Source organism: Hydra vulgaris, chromosome 06 (genome assembly GCF_038396675.1).
Source record: "Hydra vulgaris chromosome 06, alternate assembly HydraT2T_AEP".
NCBI classification, from domain to species: Eukaryota; Metazoa; Cnidaria; class Hydrozoa; order Anthoathecata; family Hydridae; genus Hydra; species Hydra vulgaris.
This window is the reverse complement of record NC_088925.1, coordinates 8,472,898-8,481,397: the sequence shown is the minus strand read 5'-3', so window position 1 is coordinate 8,481,397 and position 8,500 is coordinate 8,472,898.

Below are 8,500 nucleotides of genomic sequence, written 5' to 3'. Positions count from 1 at the left end.
ATATTAAAGTCGTTTAAAAACTATTCAACACAACAATTGATGTTAACATCATTTGTGCGTTGAATGATTCTTAAATGACTTCAACAACAAAAACATTCATTCATCCAAACATTATTTTTCTGATTACTTATTCAATCTCTATCCTAATTCTTTTTTTTTTCCTGTCTTTATCCAAGTTCTATTTTTTATTACATCTACTGATAAATATGAAATAAAAAATAATAAATTTCTTGATCCATGTAAACCATCTGGTTGTAACATATGCTTTTTTTTAATTTATTTAATATTATCCTGCAAGAATATTTTTGTTTGCTCTATACTTTTTTGAGTTCAGTTTAATTAGCGCTACCCCAGGTAACGTTTCAGTAGAAAATATAGCTGTGAATAAATAAAAATTATAGCTTTTTGAAAGATTCATTATTAAGAAAAGGTTTTGTTCAATATGAATGGAAATTGATTTTGAGATGTTACTTTCGATATACTAAATATGAAGTTTCTATTACAGTTTTTCATCTAACAGGTGATGCGGAAGTTATGAGACAAATCCTAATTTCATTATTTGAGCATAATAATTAGTTTTTGCGTAGGCATAAACGTTCTATAAAATATAAACTTTATTATTTGAAACACAGTTATTTAAAATGAGGTTAAATGCAGCTCAACGAGAATCTTTTCGAAAGCGACTAAAAATGTTTTTTGTAAATAAACCTAATATAAAAATAAAAAAAATTCGTAAATCATTTTGAAAAGGAAGGATTTGTTCGAAGTACAATATATGATAACCTAAAAAGACTTGAAACTGTTCAATTGTTTTCTGATAGAGAGCACCCTGGTCGTCCGACATCCTGGACTAGAGGAAAGAAAGCTGAATTAATGAGACTTGTCAACAATCGAAAAGGAGTCAGTTGAGAAAAATAGGTATTAAATTCGGTGTAAATCAATCGACAATTGGTCGTCAGTTAAAAAAAATGAATATTATATATAGAAAACATGAAAAGACTCCAAAATACACTATAGAACAACAAATAAAGGAAAAGAAAAGAAGCAGGAAACTCTAAAACACAAAATCGCTTCTAGTCATCGATGACGAAAAATACTTTTGTTTTGCAGGGGACAACATGCCTGAAAATTCTGGATACTACACAAACAACAAAAAAACATGCCCAGAAAGTGTTCGTTTTATAGGAAAAGAGAAATTTCCAAAAAAATTATTAATGTGAATAGCCATATCTGACCGTGGTATGTCCGAGCCATTGTTTCGCACTTCCAAGGCTGTAGCGATCAATTCATCAATCTATATTAATGAATGTTTAGAAAAACGACTTCTTCCATTTATTCACAAATATCATGGAGACTTTAACTATTTATTTAGGCCAGATTTAGCAAGTTCTCATTATTCTAAAGATTCTCTAAATTGGATGGACCAATAAGTCTATTACGTTGATAATGAATCCAATCCCCCAAATGTGCCTCAAGCACAACCAATTGAAAATTTTTGGGGACATTTGGCACACAAGGTTTACGAGGGAGATTGGCAAGCTTCAACAGAGCAAGTTTTGATTGATCGCATTAAACTAAAACTACAAGAAATTGATTTAAACTTTTTACAGTCGCATATGAAAGGCATCAGAGCAAAATTGAGATCAATTGCAGATGGTGGTGTTTTTTCATATAAAAAATGATATATTTCTATTAAAAGATAAATGCGTTATTAAAAAATAATAATAGTAGTTTGTTTTTTAATTTATAAATAAGTTATTGACGTTTTTATTATGTCCGATAACTTCCGCATCACCCATTAAAAGCACTCTTAGAAAGTTTTTAGTCAATTTCCTTTTAATTATTATGTTAATGATCAAAAGATTGGGAAATTTAAGAGGAATATTATCGGCTCTACTAGGTTTATGGAACAGGATAAATTTTTTTTTCTACATATAATGAAAGTTGGTTACTTATAAATCACTCGTTTATCTTATCCAATTCTTTATTAAATACTTTAAAAGGAACATTATTATCTTTGTGAGAATAAAAATAAATTATTGTCATTTGCAAATAAGTATTTATTAATTTTGATGCTGAGTATAAGTCATTTTATTTAAAGTAAAATAATAATGGTCCTAAAATAGAACCTTGGGGTACCTCACTAGTTATTATGTTGTTTTTTAAATCTTTTTATTTATTATGCATTTATTATGACTTTCTGTTAGGTATTATTTAAACGAAAGTAAACTTTTGTTTTTAATATCATATTTTCTAGTTTATTCAAAAGTATCTTATGGTTTACTGTGTCTAAAAATAATAGATAAATCGATAAAAACCCTATTATATTGCAATCATTATTAAACCCATTTGATAACATGTTAACATCTGTAACATGCTTAATCTACAGGCAATATAATAACTCGTAAGAAAAAAAGCATTATATTTATTAAAAACAATCTTTTCTTCCCACCATATTTTAGAGATAAGACTTCAAACCACATTTTCTTAGAAAATGTGGCCATGAAAAATTTGTTTGATCTAATAAAATAAACTTTTGACAGCTTTAATGGTGATGCGGTAGTTTTATTTCGATTTTTTTAAAAACATTTAAAAATTTTATTTGTTTTTGTAAATTATATATCTTTACAAATATATTGATGAAACCTCAAATCTTAGGATATTACATTGCAAACTATATTTTAGCTCGCTTGACTAAGTGTAAAAAGCCACCTTAGTTCAAGTTATTGACGATGTAATCGAGTTTACAAACTAAAACAAAATTAAATTCAATGCTTGAGAGAGAGGGAACATAGTCCTATTTATCGTTATATATGTTATAAAAAGTAAGCAAAAAGTTTTTTGTTAGATACACCCACAATTTTGTTAACAGGAAAAATTGAAGAAAAAAAAAGTTTTGATGAGTAAGCCTAATGATTTTTATTATACTATTTATAAAATTTTATATAAAAAATTGTGGTGGATTTCAGTCTATATCACCACAGGCTTTTATACTATTTAAAACAGGAGAAGTAGTATTGAGTAAAAATAGTTACTCAATCGAGAAAACTGCAGAGTTGCTTCAAGAGGGCTTTTATCACACTTTTTAAAAACTTGCGGCGTTAGTTCAACCAAGAAATCCAAAAAATCTATTATAAAATATCTTTAACCCTTTTTATTCCTGTTCGCTTATTGTACTATTTAAAGGAGCTTGTAAACTAATCAAAGAAGGCTGTGAACTACTCCAACATAAAATCCAGTCTAAAAAGAAGAGAAAAAATTGTTAAAAAGAGAAATGAAAAAACAATCTTTAAACTTAATTGAGAAGAGAAACCAAGAAATAATCTTTAAACCAAATTTGTAGTTTTAGATTTAGAAAAGATATTTAAAAAGGTTATTTTCATAGTCTCAAATTTTAATAAAAACAAATTCTGTCATTTGAGCAAGAGTTGCCTTTTTGTTGAGAGCGTTAAACTAACTTTACCACAGTCTGTTGAAAATTTCTGCTCAAAATTTTGTAAATTTAATTTTTTTTTTATAAAATTATTTACAAAATAATTATTAAAAAATTAATGTTGGGTAACAATATTTTTTTAAAAAAGCTCGGATTTTGGCGTTTGGTTTTGTTGTAGATTTTGGAGTTACTAATTATTAAAGGATCAAAGGTTTTTAGATAAAGAATCCAAAATTCGCGCTTAGAAGACCTTAAAAATATAAAAAGCCGTTAAAATTAGGAAAGATTTTCATTACAAAATTTTTTAAACACAATTTATGATAAGTAGGTTAGTTTGTTAAAAAATTTTTAACTCAAAACGCTGATCAATAATAAGTAGGATTCAAACTTTCTAAAATAACAGGATTTTGTAATCCTATACAGACGTCGAGTAAAAATAAAAGGAGATCCACTCGTTTACAAAGATCAACTGCAAGAAAAAAAATCGCCCCACGTTGCACTTACAATTTTATAGAAATTTTAAAGAATTTCTATCGGTCATATGTTTCAAAAGCTTATAGAAATTCTATAGAACTTTTTTTCCTGGGATCCCATCTTCTAGCCAGTTTAATAAGAAGATTAGATGTTTTTTTTCATATATTCCACAACCATAAAGTTGCAAGGAATTTATTTTGTGGAAAATCGGCTAGCAACTAGCTATTGACAACTTGTGACAATACTGACTGCGTTTTATCCACGAGGATTGCCAGCTAGGAAAATTAGCGATAAGCTAGAATAAATTCACATTTAATTTTTTATATTACTTGCTCATATTTATACCATACTATTATTATAACCAATTTTCATTAAATTCCAAAAATTGTTAACAAACCATCAATAAAAGAGTAAACAAAGTTGTCCATACAAAAGTACTTACATCTTCTACAAAAGTAATTACACCTTCTACAAAAGTACTTACATCTTCTACAAAAGTACTTACATCTTCTACAAAAGTACTTACATCTTCTACAAAAGTACTTACATCTTCTACAAAAGTACTTACATCTTCAACAAAAGTACTTACATCTTCTACAAAAGTAAATACATCTTCTACAAAAGTACTTACATCTTCTATAAAAGTACTTAAATCTTCTGCAAAAGTACTTACATCTTCTACAATATATTCAGCACGGTTGCCAAGTTTAGCATCGTTTTCAAAACTTTATTAGAGCATTATAAACTCACTATTATACAAAAATACAGTTTTCTCCTTCTGCAGCATTTTTACATTTTTATGATTTGCATGGTCAATGTTACGTCATCTCGTCACGCAATTTCAACATGAAAATGTTTTGTTACGCAAAACTTTGAGTTTCCAAACCAGTTAAGAGAAAACACATAGATAAGAAATCTTTAATATTAACAGTCGAACAATTTTTACTACATATACAGTAAATATATAAGAAAAATAAGAAAAAATTAATATATTAAAAAAAAAAAAATATTAGGGTCGCCATAGGAGCCAAATTTTAAGTAGTGGAAACTTAAAATTGTCAATTTTGTAGCAAAAATATTTCAAAATGTAAGAAATCACATAGAATAAAATTTTGCATATATCTAGCTTGATGTTAGAGGTATGAAATGATGTTAGAGGTATGAAAATTTTTTCTTTTTTTTTTATTATTATCAATATTCTCAATCTAACAAAAGAAATTTAAAAAAAGAAAAAAGAAATAGGAGGATAAAATATAAAAAATAAACTTTTTTTTTTTTCCTTTAGTTTTTTTTATCTATTTATTTTTTTCTTTCTTTCTTTATTTAAAATATAATTTTAAAAAAAATTTAATTAATATTCAAAAGATTTTGTATTATCGTTTTTAAAAGTTATGCTATGTATTACGGGGCGTAGTGATAATACAACTATAGTCTTCTTTTTGCTCCTGTCATGTAAATTTTTGTTTATTTATTAAGTTATTGTAATTATTGCCAAACGGCAAAATATATATATAAAAAAATGAAACTCTAAAACTTCAAAACTAACTCATTCCTTAAGTGCTTCATTTCTTTAACTGATTTAAAAGTGATGCTAATTTTTCTTCAATGGTGACTAAAAAATGGCTACATTTTTTAACACTTACATCCATATAACTTTGAGGTTTATGACACAACTTTATACATAACTAACAAACTGTCCAAATATGATAAGTTTTGGTCAAACCGTTTCTGAAATATCCACAGTCAAGCAAAGTTAGTAAAAATATTGATACCTTTTAAAAATATATTAATACACTTTTAAAAAATGCTTTAAAAAAAATTATAGAGTTTCTATTTATAACAACAATTATATTTGTTTTGAACCTTTGAACATTTATTTTATCTATTAAATATTACACAACTGACAATGACCAAATGACTTAAACCAATCGCAAATTGTACGTTACAACTTAAGTTCAAAAGCTCTTAACTTCTGATTTTAATTTAACTTTATTGATTTACACACTCTGGATGATGACACTCTGGATGATGACACTCTGGATACAAAAGAATGTTAAAAATCTCAGCTAACAATGTTATCTGAACTATTTGGTTCCCTGTAATATTTTTTATACAACAGTCATCAATTACTTTAATCATTTAACTTCTTATCAGAAACTGTTTTGCTCTGTTATCTTTAATTGTAACTCCAGAGCTTTCAGTAAAACTGTCAAATCGAAAAAGAGTGTTAGTTCTATAAAACATTACTTTTTCGTCGTTTAGATCGAAGTTTACGAGATGATTTTTTCACTTCAATTAGTATATATATTTTTAAACTTGTATACGATATAAATATACGATATACGATATAAATAAATATGTATAGCTAAACAGCCACAAGATTATCTTATAAAGCAAATTTTTATTAAACTAAAAATTAAACATATATTTAAAACAGTTTCTGGTAAAATGTCAAAACCAGTAAGTCAACCGGAAGAACTCGTTATTTGATGTCGGTTTTACATCTTTTATGTCGTTTTTACAAACAAAAAGTCATGTGTACAAACAAAAACTTAAAATCAACTTGAAAATAGTGCTAAAAAAGTTAAATAAAAGTACTTAAAAACTGTTGCTATGTGCGTCGCTAGGAGACCTAAAATAACAAACATCTGAGTAAATAAATTTTGACCAATTTTAGCGTCTATTTGGAAGAAATAAATATCACCATCAGTTTCTACGATAAATTTGAGTGAAGTGTATTTTTGAAAATTTGATTTTTTTAAAATAATTTACACTTTTTAATGGGGTTGTGTTCCCTTAAGTCTGTAAACTATGCAAACATTCATTCGTTACATAAACTCGTATTAAATAATTTATATTTAGTTAAAATTTGTTTTATTTAACCAAATAGTCTGACAACCAATTGTAACATGTTCGTTGATGCGCTTATTATATTTGGCTTATTTTTGTTTTATTGTTGTCCGTTTTATAAAATTCAAAAAATTTGACATTCGGTTTTAATCTTAATTCTTTAAGTTAAATATGATCCTCTGTTAATTTTTTTGGCTTGGAGCTACTTACAAAATATGAGATCCCTTGCAAACTTCCTTGCTGATATTTGAGACGTTAGTGTCATTAAATTTTTTTTTTTTTTTTATAGCGTTTTTACCAACTTCTGCTATTTAATGAAAATTAGTTTTTTTTCAAACTTGTTTGGTTGAGTGAATTACACGCCGACAAATTAGAAAAATAAAAAGTCATTGTTCCAGCAAAGAATGTAAATAAGTTCATATTTTCTTCATTTCAACTTTCATGTTCTCAATTACATCTTAAAAATAAGTAACTGGGACGTCTGAAAACCAGGGACGTCTTAACATTTCAAGGTAACCGGAAACATGTATGGACAGCGCTGACCATGAGTGCCCGCTGACACATTTTCGGAGAGGGTGGGATGGTGGTATGGGTAGGGTTAGTGGCAGGAAATAAAAACGTGCATTTTGAAAAACATGAAAAATAAAATTCATTTACTTAATGTAACCGATAAAAAATACAAAAACAATTTTTGACGTTGTTTCATTTTTTGGCCCTGGTGTATGGGTGTAAAGGGTTTAAAATAAAATAATAATTATTAGAATAATTGACAGAATGTTCTGAACATAATACTCAGCAATGTTGACAACAATGGTTCTACTATATGAATGTCCATCTGCAGTACGTTCAGTAAATTATCCCATTAATTCTTCTGCTTTAACTTTGCATCTGATGTAGAATTCGTAGATTCAGGTGCAATATTAAATGAAGCTTTTGTAGTGGAAAAAGAGAAAGCTGCCTTCAACACAGGCTCTTTTTCTCTTTAGTACGCCACTCAAATGAATTCGTTTTATTTTGTCTAATGTTAAATTTCATCAACAAAAAATATGATAACACGCATTTCTTTTAAAAAGAAATTCTTTCTACAAAAAAATTTTATTTTGTATTTATTTCAACAAAACATTTTATTGAAATAAATACAAAATAAAAGTTTCCATTGAATTCAATATTTCATTCCCATTGTACTTTAGTACGGGTTTTTTTTTTATTCGGCAAATAAAATATAAGTAAAATTTTTTAAAATATTTAAACTAATCTTTATAATTCTATATAAGTAAGCTTATGAATCTTTAGCTGATATATCATTTATATAATTTATAACTTATATACTTATAATGTATTCAATTCACAGGCGTCGTGGCCCTCACATGCGCTGGGCCCTCTGTAAATGCCTTGGTAGGCTTAGGGGTAAAGGTGGTACTGTTACGAGCTTCATGTTTTTTTTGTAAGGTAATATATATATATATATATTATATATATATATATATATATATATATATATATATATATATATATATAAATATATATTTTACAGTATTTAATGTTATAATAAAAATTAATATACAAAATACTTTTTACATAAACATGTTTCTTTCGTTAATATTTTATTATAATACTCTTATAGACGACTGCTACTTCAAACCTTCCAGTTTTCACTATTTTATGAATAAATTAAATAATTAAAAACATTTTTGTAATTAAAAGATCTTTTATCGCTTTTCAACATTCTATTTCTGAATTATT